The sequence below is a fragment of the Myodes glareolus genome, chromosome 8 (genome assembly GCF_982192425.1).
Source record: "Myodes glareolus chromosome 8, mMyoGla1.1, whole genome shotgun sequence".
Classification (NCBI taxonomy): domain Eukaryota; kingdom Metazoa; phylum Chordata; class Mammalia; order Rodentia; family Cricetidae; genus Myodes; species Myodes glareolus.
In genome coordinates, this window is record NC_142033.1 from 90074675 (window position 1) to 90088554 (window position 13880).

Here is a 13880-nt window from a genome sequence, read left to right on the forward strand (position 1 = left end):
GCTGGGACACAAGAGAGCATGATCCCTTTTCCTCCCCAATTCTGACAAATGAGGACACAAATCTAGGTTCCGCGTGACTTGAGACTCAGATAAAAAGCTCAGTCCAGTCTGAACTTCTGGGTGCTGAAGAGAAGGTCAGAAGTCATTGGAACTGTTGAGTGGGCAGTCACTGACTGTTGAGAGCCACCTTGTGTGTGCTGGGAAACCAGCCTGACTCCTTTGCAAGAGCAAGTGCTCTTAACTATTAAGCCACCTTTTCGACTTCTTAAAAATCTCTGAAACGTTTATTTAGTGTGTATATGCGTGCATGTGTTTGTACACACAGCCTCGGTTGGAGGTTGGAAGTTAGGTAGGAGCTCATTCTCTCCTGCCATATGGGCTCTGGGGATGGAACTGGGGCCATTAGGCCTGCCAGCAAGTAGCACCCTTACCTACTGAGGCATCTTCTTGAAGACTCACCTGTTACATTTCTGGTAGTTGGAATGCTACTAGGCCCATTTAAAGGGTAAAATCCACAGTTTTCCATTTTCATCCATTGGGGGAGGCAATAAGTCCCATTTTGCAGTGAGAGGACAGTTTGCAGAGGAGGAGGGAGTGGAGCCTTTGCAAACACCTGTCCTTCCTTTTAGTGTTCTAACCCTCATGGGGCTGGAGAGGTGCCTCAGTGGTTAAGAACACTGGCTATTCTTCTAGAGGACCTGGGTTCAATTCCCAGCACCCACATAGCAGCTCACTGTAAGTGGATTTTTCTGTTCTGCCTGCCAGCTCCCAAATAACCACACGGAGACTTCCTAATTATAAAGGCTCGGCTGATAGCTTAGGTTTGTTCCTAACTAGTACTTACGACTTAGATTAACCCATATCTCTTATTCTACATTCTTTTATGTGGCTCTGTTACCTTTACCCTACACTTTCTATGCTGCTTCCTCTCCGTCTGGAAACTCTGCCTTTCTTCTTCCCAGAGCACTTTCTGTCCCTAGAAGTCCTGCCTAACCACTAGTCCTGCCTAGCTATTGGCCATTGTGCTCTTCCTTAAACCAATGAGAAGGTGCTTTGGCAAAGATGCATCTTACAGTGTACAAAAAGATTAACCCACAGCAGCTCACAGCTGTCTGAAACTCCAGTTCCAGGAGACCTGACACCCATGACAATGGATATAAAATAAAATTTAAAAAAGTAAATTTAAAAAAAGTATTCTAACTCCTCTGGGGCTTAGAAGTTAGGAAAAGTAAGTTTTCTTCCCACAAGGTAGATACTGGGAAATCTTTAGCAGAATGGAAGAAAAGGACACCCCCACCTCCCAAGCTCCCACCCTCCCACCCCCACCACCCCCCCACATGTTCCCACCTCACCCCTACCCCCACCAGTGTTTGAACCTAGAAAACAGCCCCCCCCCCCCCCGCCAACACCTGAAGCTTCTTGTCCTTGTCCTTTCCTTAAAGAGACAGAAGCAGCATCAGGCAGACCCTCCCTCCTTTACCTGGCACGCATGAGCTCTGTTAAAGCCCTGTGGTATGGTATCCAGCGATCCCACCCTGCAGTGATGGCTCTGCAGCTCACTCTGGGTCCCTGTATAAACCGGGCGGGCCTTCAGCGCCATGGGAGTCTAACTAAGCTCCTGACTACAGGTGACTAAGCACGTGAGGGAATTAGCCCTCTGCTCTCTCAGACGGTGGTTAGATGATGTTTTCCCATGTTGGGACCTGCCTCACTGTGGCTGGTGTCTTCAGAATCGCCCCTCCCCACTCTCCCTGCCCCCACCTACTCACAGGGTCGTGGGGCTAGTGTGGGGCAGCCACAGAACTCCTGGACTTTGAGGGACTAACGGTATGAGCGGATGGTCGCCGTCACACAGGTATGTCTTCAATGAGGAGGGTATTCTTGTTCTCAAGCCCACATGCTTGAGGGGAAGTGAAACTTCTCAAGCAGCATGGGAACCGCCGGACTGTTCGCCTCTGGGCCGTTCATTCCTGGGCCTCGATGGTCACAGGGGAGGAAACGGGGGTTCCTCTTATGGAGAGGCATTTTATTTCAGGTGGAGCCTGGTTCCCCAGGACCAGCTTTCTGACCTGGGGTAGAGCTAGGTCTCCCTGTAGGCTTTGGGAAACGTCACTTTGCTGGCCTAAGTCCATAGTATCTGATGACTCCAAGAGCTGTCATAACTGACCAAACTGGGGAAGCACTCCCCACTAATCCATTTCTAGGGACTTCCGGGACAGCTCTGTCACTCAGGGTGAGTCTTCATCTTCAAAAGGAGTCAAAGGGTAAGTTTCTTATTCCTCTCTTCTCCCACATCTAGGACTTGGAGGAAGGTCCAGATCTCAGGAGCAAAGTCCCAGCGAGCCACTGGACACTCAGGTCCCAGGTGTGGGAGGCAGATTAGCTCGTGCTGGGCCCCTGGTTGTGAGCAGGAACACAGGTGCCCATTTCGTGACAACACTTGCATCCTAATACCAACACCTTATTCAAACAGGAAATGGTGCATTTTCCACATTCTTCGGCCAGAGCCAGAGGATGGAATGGAGGTAAGCGGCTCGGGCGGCATTTATGGAATGTGAGCGTTCTTGCTATTTCCTCTGTTGGCAAGAACCGTTCCATTCTTTCATTCTCCAGGTGTGACAACGCCCACTCCCGCACCCCGTGCCCACCGCTCCCTTGGTGGCGTCCTGAAGGCGTCTTGGTGGTCCTGAAGGCGTCTTGGTGGTGTGGGAACAGGCTCAGAGCATGAGAGGAGCATGGAGAAGGCCTGCCGTCCAGAAAGACGCCAGGAAAAGTCAGAGGGCAGAATAGACAGGAGAGCCAGGCCGGCAGATCTGTGAGAGAGCTTCGAAGGGGCCTGGCTCTCTGCGAACGACCGGCAGGCAGGCAAGCTGGGGAGAGAGTTCTTCACATGAGCAGATTCCTGTTCCTGTGTAGGGGAGGGTGCAGAAGTAGGGAGACCCACAAAGGAGCAACCACCAAGAGTTATCAGACTCAGATGCCAGCAGAGGCTTAGGGCAGGACAGAGGCCAAGAGTTTATTTTGAAAAGGGAGGAGGGAGGTGGGTGGAGGGTGAGGTGGCTCCAGAGAGGCTCTGGTGGTGGGAGCTGGGGGTGTCTGAAGCAGGAGCTACATGGACGTTTTCGTTTCCCTAAATTTATAAGTTGATGTCTCTAGACATCTCTAGAGGTGACATTTTGGAGAGCTAATTGTGTTTTATAAAGTTATAAGGATGGGACCCCCATGCTGAGATGTGTACTCTTAACCGAAGAGAAAGAGACCGGAACCCTCTCCCCTCTGTTGTTTGAGGACACGGTGCAAAGGAAGCCATCTGCAGCCAGGAAGAAGGCCGCCCTAGCGATGGAATTTGTAGGATTCTTGATCTGGAGTGTCGTGAGAAGCCAATGTCTGGCAGTTAAGTGGCCCTGTTTGTGCTGTTGTGTTATGAATACGGATTACGACCCTAGCCTTGGTCATCGTCTACAGAAGGTGGGGAGGGCCCTGGCGCACAGGGGAAAGGGTTAGGGAGACAGCGGGGAGTCTCAGGAGAAGTGGAAAGGCTGCTGAGCTGAGAGTTCTGTGAGGTCACAGGACACAGGTGGTTTAGAACCCAAACCTCGCAAGTATAGGTTCCTCCAGCTGCCTTCATGAGCACGCGTTAGAAGAAGGCAAATGGTTAAACTGATCCTCAGAGAGCTTTACCAACAGTGGAAGGAACAGGCCAGAGAGGTTAAGGTTGCAGAGAGGAGCAAGAGAAGAGACACTTACACACACATATGTGTCAATATAACCATGCGTAATTATATACGCATATGATTATGTGTGAATATATGAGATACATAATAGATAAATGGACAGGTACATAGATAGATTAGGCAGATTAGACATGATTTACTAAACTAGAATAGGGGTAGGGAGGTTTTGTATATATATATATGTATATGTGTATGTGTGTATGTATGTATATATATACACACATACATACACACATGCACATATATATATGTGCAGCTATCAAAGAACATTTCTGGTAAATTAATCTTTTCTAGAAAAAAAAAGCAAGGTAAGACTAATACTTCGGAAGATGATATAATGGTCCAGGTCAGAATTAGCAAACACAGACAGTAAGCTACAGACTCCACCCTGTGCCAGAGTGGTCACCTTTACTGGATAGTCATGCTCTTGAGCTGAGCTCTGAATTGTTCTTAACACAGGGCTCAGGGAGCCAGTTTCAGTGAACTGGAATTGGCCCCTGCCTTGCAACCTGCTTCTAGTTTACGAACAGGCCAAAAGGGGTAAGTCTGGGCTCGATTTGTTAGGTCCTCGAAGAAGCCTTAGCACCGTGCAGCCTGCCCTGGGAGAAAACTGTTCTCACAGCCAATCACGGTTCTCGGTTCCCAGAAACCTGAGAGAGCTAAGGGTAGGGCTAGGGATGAAGTCAGAATTTCCCTGGGGGCACAAACAGAAAACCAGTTTACTGAAGCCCCAGAGTGTACTTGGCCTGCCACCTTGGAGCCCCAGGATGACCTTTCAGCCCCAGCTGAGCTTTCGGAAGTGGGGAATAAGGCAAACCGTGGCTCTCACGTTGAAGTGACCTTCCACAGAGCCTAGATAAGTGTCTTATCTAGATAAGTGTCTGCTTGAGGGGCCTTTGGGAGAAGGCATCCGATTCTCTTTAGTTTCTGCAGGCCCAGCCTGAGGCGGCGAGGAAGCGGAGCAGCTTGGGGCGATCTCCGAGAAATGCCTTTCACTTATTTAATTCCCGTTTCCTCTGGGTGCGCAGCCTCAAACTTCAGGAAGCTTTGTTTCCTTCCGCTCTTGGGGAACGCTCTGGTTTCAAGTCTTTGTTTACATCAGTCGTGGTGAAACCAGTCTCTGGTTACACAACGTGGGTGAAGGAACAGCAGTGGTGAAAGCTGGGGACTCCCGTGCAGGCCAAAGTTTCTAGGAGATCAGCTGTTCCTATAGGAATTAGCAGTCTTAACACCTGGCGTGTCACAGCTTCCTCCAGATGGTTGCTAATACCGACTGGGTGAGCCACCACTGGCATCCAGGCCTGCTGCTACAGAGGAATGCTTGTTCCTTTTAGGGACTGAAGTGGGTTCAGCGTGAAGAGCTCCTGGACGACGTTTTACTATTTGTCTTTTTGTTCAGGTTTGTTTGTTTCTCCTTAGGGTTTTATCAAAAGAACCCAGAAATGGAGGTTGAGGAAAATCTCTGTGAAGTCTAGTCCCAAAGGGGACTAGAAACCAAAGACTTGCAGGTGGAGTTACTGTGTGTCTGTGTGTGTCTGTGTGTGTCTCTGTGTGTATGTGTGTGTGTCTGTGTCTGTTGGGGCTGTGTGATCCGGGCAGAGAGAAAGAAGAGACCAACATGGCCTTGTGCAGGCAGGAGAAGGTGTGAGGCCCATGTGTGTCAGGTTTGTCTCTTACGAATAACACATGGAATGAGTTACCCATCTCCTTGGCATTTCCTCCCGTCTGACCTGTATTGACATCTGACACCCACATTGGTTTTCTAAATCTTATTCTAACAAGTAAAAGATGAAATTCTCTTGGCCAACTGGCAGTCTTCTGAGGTGCAGTGTCTTTGGGATAGGACTCCAAACATTATACCTGTGTGTGACAAAGGTGAGAATTTGGTCATTTTTAAGTCAGCCTTGTGGATAGAGGACAAAGTTTCCAAAGCCACCATCCACATAACAAAGATTACAGTAGTTTCTGCTAAGGTTCCTGTTCCACTTCCCTCCGGGGTTCTCAGCTCACGGGAGTTTACTGAACATCTGCTTAGGAACAGGAAGGACACACAAACACTATGGCTTCAGTAGGTTCACAGACCACTAATGAGGCAGCATAAATAGACCCAGCAGTAGTTGTCTCTGTGGGTGGAGTCATGGCCTATGGTTTGAGCATGGAGTGTTCTCCTCAGGATCATGTGTTAAGACCTTTGGTTGTCAAATGAAGGGCCTTGGGGACATGATTCTGAAAAGCTCTGATCCAAACAGTGAGACTATCTCTGCATGCATGCATGTATGTATGTATGTATGTATGTATATGTGTGTACATATGTTTTCCGAGATAGGGTTTCTCTGTAGCTTCGGAACCTATCCTTAAAGGTGTGTGCCACCACCTCCCGGTCCCCTTGATATATTTATAACCTGACAGCCAAAGGGAGGAGATGAGTCCTAGTTGGCGTCTACTCTGAGTGAATTTATCTTGCCCTGACTGGTTCTTGTATCCTGTCTCTGATTTCGGTCCTCCATGAGATTAGTAGCTTCTGGCACGTGCCCCCACTATCATGATATTCTGCCTCATGCGGGTTCTGAATCAATGCAACCAAAAATTGTGGATGATATTCCTCAAACTGTGAGCCCTGATGTGTAGCGACACGCTCTGAATTGAATCCGTCCCTCCTTAGAAGGGGAAGGGGTGCTGGAAAGGACCCTGGAAGTTACAGCATTCATTCACAAGGTCCCTCCCGGGATTACATAAAGCAGTAGCTACTGCTGTAGAGGGAAGACTTCCTGGGGTTGTCCAGGGAGCTCGAGGCATGCAGCATTAGCGAGCTGTTACTCATGCTGGGGTGGGTTTTGGGGTAAAGCAGCTGTTTATGTCACCCATATCCCTGTACCCCCCACTCATGCTCCTGGAAGTACACACATCCGCACACCTGTAAGCGCTGCAAATCCACTGGTCTACCAAGCTAGACTTGGGTGGTGGCCTTTTTTGGTTCTGTCCCTGTTGCCCATCTGGGGTGAACCAATGTTTGCTCACATGACTCTCTGAAAATTATACAAGCCACAATAAATAAATAAATCCTCCAAGTTTTTCTCTTTTGAGCATTTTGATCAAAGCCCTGGAAAGTTAACTAACACAGAAACACACTATAGACTAAGCAACGCTGTTGGAAGGAAATTTGCAAAGTCTAGCGGAAAAAAAAAAAGACTGTCTGAGTATACAAGCTATGGATTGACTCTAGAAACAAAGCAATGAATTTAGTTTTTAAATGCCTTTCCATTTTTTTTATTACAAAAATAGTGAATGTCTATTATAGAGAATTTAAAAACTACATATTAGGGAGGAAAGTTCAGTCCCTCTACCAGGAAGCAAACTTGGGGCTTCATTCTGTACCCCAGACCCCTGCCTTCTGTTCGTCTAATTTATTTTGTGTCTATGAAACACCCTCCTCCTACTTCGGTTCGCAGATACTTCCGCTGCCCAAGCAAGTGGATGAGCTTCTGCGGGACAACTTGTTGAGGTCACTCTCCCTCGATCCCTTATTTTCCCACCAGCCTCATTCTTATCAGTCCCTCAGCGGCAACTCCTCAGTTTGCCCATTTGGGCTCTCTCAGTCAATTCAGGCTGCTAAAGAAGACGGAGTGGTTCATAGACGACAGAAACAGAATCTCCACAGTTCCAGAGTCTGGGAAGTCTAAGGTCAGGACAGAGTTAGCTTCTGGTGAGCTTCTGTCTTCTTGGGGTAGCCTGGCCTGGGGAGGGAGACAAATGAACTCCTTGGCTTCCTTTCCAAGGACACTAAATGTCATTCAGTACACCCATCGTTCCCCCTTCCCAATGCCATCACCACGGGGTTAGGATTAAACGTGAATTTTGGAGGGACACAGGTGAGGTAAGGGCCACCACATCATTCCCTCTTAAGACCCCGTATAGTGTTATACACATTCTTACTGCCCATTTCCTGGCATCTCTTCTTATGTTAAGTGCCCAATTCTCCTCTTCAGATATCTCTATTTTAATAACCTGAGTCTTCCTCACTCACTGACCGACCTTTGGATCCCCATACTGCCCCTCCACCTCAATGATTTTGGTCTGATGGGCCCAGGGGGTTGATTGGTCCGTATTCACAGCATGCCACAACTCGGTAGCCTTTGCTGTGTTCTGCCTCTCCTGCTCCAGGCACCGTTACACAGACTCAGGGCTACCCTTTACAAATCTTGCCTAGTGCAATCTAAAACCAAAAAGCTTCTCAGGTAGTCATGGGTCTATAATTAAAATGCATCTTCATGCATTTTCGGTGGCAGATCTGTGCTTCCTACAAGTTGGTGTTACACACACATTTAAAAGGAGCTTAAATAGCATCTTGATTTTGATCTCATTTAATGGAAAAGTAAAGAAACACAAATCTAGGGGCTGGAGAGGTGGCTCAGCAGTTAAGAGTGCTTGATGTTCTCGCAGAGGACCTGAATCCACACTGGGGATGGGAAGGTGTCTCCCAATCACCTGTAACTCCAACTCCAGGAGATCTGATACTCTTCTCTGGTCTGGGAGGCACCTGCACACAGGTGACAGGTACGTATACACATAAATAAACAGGAAAGTAATTTCTTCTTCTTCTCCTTTTCTTCTTCTTCTTCTTCTTCTTCTTCTTCTTCTTCTTCTTCTTCTTCTTCTTCTTCTTCTTCTTCTTCTTCTCCTTCTCCTCCTCCTCCTCCTCCTCCTCCTCCTCCTTCTTCTTCTTCTTTTTGGTGTTTTTGAGACAGGGTTTCTCTGTGTACCCTTGGTTGTCCTGGAACAAGTTCTTTAGACCCGGCTGGTACCAAACTCACAGAGATCTGCCTGCTTCTGCCTCCCGAGTGCTGGAATTAAAGGCATGCACCACCGTCCCCACTATCACCTGCTTTTTGTTGTTATTGTTGTTGGTTTTTGTTTTGTTTTGTTTTGATTGGGTAAAGTAAATTTTATGGGGAAAAACATCACTGGGAGAGCCTGAATAATTGCAAAACATTGGAAGTCTGTGTTTGCCTCAGCTTGTCACCGATTAGAAGAACATACTTTTTTAACAGTGTCTGATCTTTGCTGGGCATTCAGATACCAGTGGGTTCTTTTAGAGGAAGTTTAAGGTCATTGTTGTTATACCTTAAGATGCCAGAGGGGAAGAAATTAAGAAAAAGTAATTTTGGAACAGATTTGGAGGAAACAAAGCAAACCAACCAATAACTATACAGAACAAAGCTTTTCAGAAAGAATATGGCCATGGTTTAGCTGTGTCCCCTGAAAATTTCATCGATGGACCTTTAAGTCTCAGATTATGTTAACAGTGTGTGATGTGGTCTTTGGGAAGAAAGCTTTCATAGAGCGGATTGGTGTCCGAAATGATGACTAACAGGCTCCCGAGGGCTTGCTTTGCCTTGTTACATGATGCTCAACTATGAGATGATGCCTCAAGGCCCTCCCAAAAGCCGAGAAGATCCTGGCGCTGTGCTCACAGACCTCCTGAACCAAAATAAACCTCTTTGTTTTAGAAATTACCCAGTCTCTTTCTGTTACAGCATCAGGGATCATGCTAAGGTAAACACTCATGAAAAAAAGTTCACTTTAACATTCTGGTGGCAGAATCAGAGGTTCCTAAAGTAAACTTCCATTTTATAGGAATTGTTTCAAATGCACACCCTGAGTTTTATTTCACTTATCTCAACAAATATTTGTTAAGTACCTATTTGTGTGTCAAATAGACTCCTAACAAGACGGACAGCATCTCAGCTCAGAAACCCTGTTTGGCGTAGACATGTAGAAACCAATCTAGATCACTTCAGACTGTCAATACGATGGTAAATAAATGGCTGGCGGAGAAGGATGTGGCTCCCTCGGATGAGATGGTTCGGCAGACTTTCTTGACAAAATAATATTTGGGCTGGCTCAGAGGAATGAGAGGATGCCAACCATGCAGGAGCAGGCGAGTGTGTTCCAGAGCTGAAACACACGGGTTGAGAGCCACACAAGCGCTCCGCTTACAAAGCCAACTGCAGCGTTCTCCAGAACCGCGGCACTTTAGCTGAGAGCATTCCAGGCATGCATACGTTCATTCTCTTGTATAATTAATCTGCTCCGTGTAAGTTGATTTGCACAGCTATTGACCTGCACTCAGTCCAGCTGGACGCGATGACAACCCGATTAGTGATTCAGACTCGTCAAGAAAATGAGCCTCGGCCAGCTTGAGGCGGGAGTCAGTTGTGCAGGTTTCCCACTTCTGAAGACACGGAAAACAAGCCTAGAACTGGCCATAGTGTGAGTGTGGGGAGCTTGAAATCATTTTTGGAATGAATCCATTGTCTACTCTTAAAGTCTTAATACCAGGAAAAGGAAATATGAGTAATTGCTGCCCGGGACTGAGGCTGGTTTTCACAGTGAGACCTCCTCCTTCTCTGGGAAAGCTAACCTGTGGAATTTCATAAATGGCTTTTTATAATTACAGACTATACTATTAAAGACGGGCCATTCAATTAGCCATTTGCCTCCGTGGAATGGGGCGATCCCATAATGACAGGTTAATGGATTCCATGCTTAATAAAAGTAAAAGGGACCATTAGACTTCTTGTAAAGTCAACAGTAACTCTTTGCTGGCCACTAGCTCCTTGTTAAACTGGACCTTAAAAACAAATGCATGTCGAACCCTAAGATTCCAAACTGGTTTAATGGGCTTCACAGACATGGAAAACTCAGAGGTGGCTTTCCCAGCAATTTGAAATTGGGGCATTGAAAGCTTGAGTGAAGGTCATATGTGACCTCAGGTTACTCTAGACATAGGACACCCAGAGCCTGGTTCCCTGCTTCCCGAATCTCTCGGTTGGTCCTACTTACTCTAGGAACTGGGCTCATCAAATGGGTCTCTCCACGCCGGTTCTGAGAGGGAAGACCTAGCCCCACTTTAGAGGGAATTCGAGGAGGGGTGGGAGCTGGCTGTGGCACAGGGCAGAGTGGCGCTGAGGTAGGAGTACTCCTGGTAAGGGCTACATCTCCACAGTGAAAGGGGAAATACAAGCCACTTTGAGCTGGTGGCCATATTCAGGAACTCTCTTTGTGGGAGTTAGGACTTAGGTGCTCATCCATTTGTGCCAGGGTTATTCTGGGATGTCCAGTTCAAAACAGGTAAAAGGATGGGTCAAGGATCGGGGGCTAAAGGTCGAAGGACGTGTGGGCACCAGATGGCCACCCACAGCCTGCTTTTCCAACTTCACATCTTATCGAAAACTAATGGAATCTTGCTAAAAATGAAGCACCAGGTTCTGTTGCTTTGGGTGCTGCACCCACAGCAAACTCGTCGGTTGTGGTAGAGGCTGCTGGCTCACATACTCTCCTTTGCAAATCAAAGTTCCAGAGAAGAGGGCAGGATCTCTCTTTCTCTCATATATCATGATTCCAAGAAAATGGCGAGGCCTTGTCCTCCAGAGCCTGAGCAACCGCCCAATGGCACTGCAGAAAGGGCGCGTCCCCCTGGGGCCTGGGAACCATCGAAGCCTGCCATTAACCCAAAGAGAACCAACCAGTTTGCTTGAGCTCAGAGCACAAGATGCTAAGTCAATGGGCATAAGAAAGTTATTGAACAGAAATAAAGATAATTCCTAACTTGTGGGTCAAAGGAAGAACCCCTTTTTAAATGTAAAAGGGGGGGGAAATTCCTCATTAGTTCCACTCTGGCCAGTGCACTGAGTGAGATTCCCCTGCAGAGAGGGACTTGAGCAAACACTGTGGTCCAGGTCCACTGACAGGGTTTATCAGTTTCTGCCCTCCCGTCCTAGCCTCTGGGAAGGCGAGAAGGGGGTGATTCCCTCCTGCCTACTTTCCAGGGTCACCATGTCATTTTCCCATTACTGTGACAAGATGCCCAGAGACACACTTATTAAGGGAAGGGTTTATCAGACTCGGAGCTGAAGGCCACACGGCAGAGTCTGTGGTAACACCAGTGCGAGACGAAGGCTCCTCACTTCTTGGCGCACCAGGAAGCAGAGGACAGAGCCAGAAGCAGGAGCAGGCTGTGATTCACCAAGCCTGCTCCTAGTACCCTGTGTGTGCACCTAGATCCCTTGTCTTTCTAGTAGTGCCACAAGCTGGGGACTGAGCATTCAAAGACCTTCAGGGGACATTTTATATCCAAATCTTGTTTGTTTGTTTGTTTTCAACCAGGTGCTGTGACAGTTTATGTGTCTACTTATCTAAGTCATGGTCACATAGTGGTCCAGTGCATTCACACAGGGTGGGTATGAAGAAGGCATTTTGCAGCTGTGGATGGTGTCCAACATCTGCAGTGAGCTGTCCTTAAGGAAAGGACTGACGGGAAAACCTCAAGTTTCTCTAAAAAGAACTTCAGCTTCCACACGACTGGAGAGTCTCCAGCCTGCCTCCTGCCCCGCTGAGTTCAGCCCCACCAGCCAATTCCTGGAAGTAAATCCTATTAGTATAGAGAATCCACTCTCATCATTCATGGTCTTGTATTTGCAAATTTGAGTACTTGAATTCACCTGTAATCGCCAAAGCGCTCTGCACAGCCTCCGTCCAGCCATTTACCTGTCTGTCCAGGACGGCCGCAGACTGCAGTCGCTCAGAGTACACTCTTCCTGTCGAGACTGGATAGACGATGATCCCTCCTCCTTTCTTTTCTCAGACTGTAGAAAGCTATTCTTTTGGTGGTCCACTGAGCCCCAATTTTCACATTTTTCCTGGATGGTGTCACTGTTTGAAATAACCCTGAAGTACAGTGCTGACAAGCCGCCTAATGTTCCTAAGCACCGGAAGACAGTGATGCACCTTATGGGGAGCATATGTGTTGGACAGTCTTCATTCAGGCATGAGACACAGTGCTGGCTGTGAATTCAGTGTTACTGAGCCAATATTATACATTAAGTAAGGCATCTTTAAAGAGAAATGCATAAAACAAGGTTGTTGAAAATGTGACCAGGGATTCAGAAACCTAACCCTTTATTTTCCCCAGGAGAAATGGCCCAATAATTGCTAATTCAATGTTTGTAGTCATAACTCCACGAACGACAACAAGAATCAGCTCTCTGTGGGTGTGCGTGCGTCCTGCTGATGAGATACTATGCCATGCATCCCTTAAGGGTGCAGAGCCCAAATGACAAGCCTCCTTCCCCTCTGTCTTTGTATCCCTGATACTACTCAGCCAAAGGACAGGCATCTATGGAGGAACAAGATCTCTGTCCCCACCTCTAATGCGTGTGAGTAGTTCCTTTCCCTTCCTAGCTCATATTTCAGAACATGAAGTCATTTGGATGTTGCACTATCTCTCTGACACAGTCACAAGTAGGCTAGACGGGGTAATAAACGGCCTGCGTTTCAGCATTTGTAATGTAATTTGGGTGATTACTTTGCAAATGTAAACCAATCATGTGTATTCTAATTTGAGCATCTTTACCAAAAATAAACTTCTTTATGAACGCATAACAAGATAATCAGACTATCTGCAAGGCGTTGGGCCTATCCCCTAAGGTACAAGAGGCCAGCCTGCCTCGGAATTTCTTTATTCTTAATTCTCGATCCGTCCTCTTCCATGTTGTGCTCACTGTTACACGGCAAAGAGTGATGCATTAGTTCAAAGCCCACTCAGTTCTTAAGCCTCCCCATCTTAGCAAGTAGCAAGATCTTTAGCCCATCTCTGCAAGTAGGAAGAATCTTCACATGGCCCAGGGGCTTGGTCTTGACTGGGGCAGTGAGGGAATGGGAAAAAAAGACATACATACACACACAGAGCCGAGTTCAGGTAGACTGTGCTTTCTGATGGAGAAGCTGAAGCGTCTTGAAGCTCAGCATGTTTCTTATATACAGCTGAGCAGAGAGAGAGCATTATTGTGTGCAGCCAAAGAAGAAGGTGGGGTTCTTCCAGATAAACAAAGAGGCGGGCTTTGTGGTATACAGCTGGATCAAGAAGACAGATGTGGCTAATCTTAGTAGGAGCAGTCTCTTTAGGGGAGTGTTGATGCGGAAACCACAGCTTCCTTCATATCGGGGATAAGAGACAGCTAGTTCTGGAGCCATTTTGAGTACTATGGCCTGGGAATACAGATTGAGGTTACCCCAAATTCCATCTTCCAATGTGAAAGGAGTCTCACAAAGTTTTTGTAGTTTTAGAGAACAGAGAAGTCATATGTT

The 13880-nt window shown here is 47.2% G+C and overlaps 1 long non-coding RNA gene across 2 annotated transcripts; it reads left to right on the forward strand.

Annotated features, from left to right (window-relative positions):
- The first annotated feature begins 3550 nt into the window (after positions 1-3550).
- LOC125401281 (uncharacterized) lies at positions 3551-13151 on the forward strand. Of its 2 annotated transcripts, none has more exons than XR_015002822.2 (4): positions 3551-5133; positions 7184-7415; positions 8175-8288; positions 11901-13151. It is a non-coding gene; the product is annotated as an uncharacterized LOC125401281 (long non-coding RNA). The 2 variants fall into 2 exon arrangements; XR_007232303.3 differs by lacking the exon at positions 11901-13151 and adding an exon at positions 9038-9247 and having other exon boundaries at positions 3553-5133.
- Positions 13152-13880: the final 729 nt, after the last annotated feature.